General features: G+C 46.5%; 1 non-coding gene across 1 annotated transcript; it reads right to left on the reverse strand.

The window, feature by feature from the left end:
• Positions 1–509: 509 nt before the first annotated feature.
• trnaw-cca (transfer RNA tryptophan (anticodon CCA)) lies at positions 510–581 on the reverse strand. Its single transcript has one exon. It is a non-coding gene; the product is annotated as a tRNA-Trp (tRNA).
• Positions 582–1924: the final 1343 nt, after the last annotated feature.

The following is a 1924-nucleotide window of genomic DNA, read 5'->3' on the forward strand; positions in this document are numbered from 1 at the left end:
TTTACGCCGTGCTGGGGTTGTTCTCCTCAGAGCAGAGAAGGTTCAGAGGAGATTTGATAGAAGTGTTCAAAGTCATGAAGGGTTTAGATAAAGTTAATAAAGAGAAGCTGTTCCCATTGGCGGAAGTGTCGAGAACCAGAGGACACAGATTTGAGGTGATTGCAAAAGAACCAAAGGCGACATGAGGAAAATCTTTTTTACGCAGCGAATAGTTATGATCTGGAATGTGCTGCCTGAAAGGGTGGTGGAAGCAGATTCAATCGTGGCTTTCAAAAAGGAATTTGATAAATACTTGAAGGGGAAAATGCAGGGCCACGGGGAAAGGGACGGGGAATGGGACCAATGGGATTGGTCTTACAAAAGGCAGGTAAGGGATTGATGGGTTGAATGGCCTCCTTCTGTGGTGTGTTCATTCTGTGATAAATATTATTTTACACGCAGTGAACAGACCATCCCTGAAAGACTGCCCCGCGATAAAACAGTGACACTGAAACGTTGTGAAAATGCAATGACCCCGACGTGATTCGAACACGCATCCTTCTGATCTGGAGTCAGACGCGCTACCGTTGCGCCACGAGGTCCACAGCGCCCACCTGGAGCCGGATCCATAGGAGGGAGATCGGTACCGACCGCCACAGGGACTCGAAGAGGCGGAAGCAGCAGCAGCAACACCGCAGGAGCCCCGCTCTCCAATCCAGCCGTTCCCAGCGGAGAGCTGCCAGTCCCGGCCTGAGCCCTGTCTGGGAGCCGCCTGCCATTCAGTCTTTACAGAACGGGACCGATCCAGTTTCAGCTCACACACAAGCTCAGGAATCCCACTCCTGACAGATTCACTTATTTAAACCTTGTTTAGATTCAGTGAATTGGGATTTAATTCAATCCTCATCTGCCCTCCGCTCTGTCAGTTCAGGACTTTATTTAAACCGACACTTGGAGCTCTGTTTTACAGGGTGCCGGCTGTTTAAGCATTTCTCAGTCCCACCACGAACACTTTTTGCTGCTAACTTCTGCTTAATACAAAGTTCCCAGGAACGAGGGGATTTCTCCTGGGTACTGAGTTCGAGTTAAGGAACAATAGAGATGCGATTACACTACTTGGTGTATTCTATAGGCCACCAGCTGGTGGGACGGAGATAGAGGAGCAAATTTGCAGGGAAATTACAGAGAGGTGCAAAAGCCATAAAATAGTAATAACCGGGAATTTCAACTATCCTAATATAGACTGGGATAACAATAATATAAGGCGCAAAGAAGGGGAGGAATATTTGAAATGTGTTCAGGATAACTTTCTCGACCAGTACGTTTCTGGCCCACTGAGGAAGGAGGCATTGCTGGACTTGGTTCAAGGGAATGACACGGGCCAAGTGGAGCAAGTGTCAGTGGGGGAGCATTTAGGGAGCAGCGATCAGTATCATAAGGATTAGAATAGCTATGGAAATGGACTCTGTCCACTCTAAAGTAAAAGTACTCAATTGGATGAGGGTCAATTTCAGTGGGATGAGAACAGATCTGGCCCCGGTAAATTGGAATTAAAGATTGTCAGGCCAAACTATAATTGGACAATGGGCGGCTTTTAAAAAGATGATTCGGGTATAGAGAAGGTACATTCCAACGAGGTAGAAAGGTCGGGCAAATAAAGCCAGAACTCCCTGGATAATAAGAGAGATAGAGAGTAAGATGAAGTGGGAAAAAGTGGTGTATGACAGGTGTCAGGTTAATAACACAAGTGCCAACCAGAGAGAATATAGAAAGTTCAGAGGGGAAGTGAAAAAGGAAATAAGAGGGGCAAAGAGAGAGCATAAGAATAGCGGACATCATAAAAGGGAATTAAAAAGTCTTCTACAGACATGTTAACAGTAAACGGGTAGTAAGAGGAGGGGTGGGGACGATTAGGGACCATAAAGGAGATCTACTCATGGAGGCA

The sequence above is a fragment of the Heptranchias perlo genome, unplaced genomic scaffold (genome assembly GCF_035084215.1).
Source record: "Heptranchias perlo isolate sHepPer1 unplaced genomic scaffold, sHepPer1.hap1 HAP1_SCAFFOLD_335, whole genome shotgun sequence".
Taxonomy (NCBI): domain Eukaryota; kingdom Metazoa; phylum Chordata; class Chondrichthyes; order Hexanchiformes; family Hexanchidae; genus Heptranchias; species Heptranchias perlo.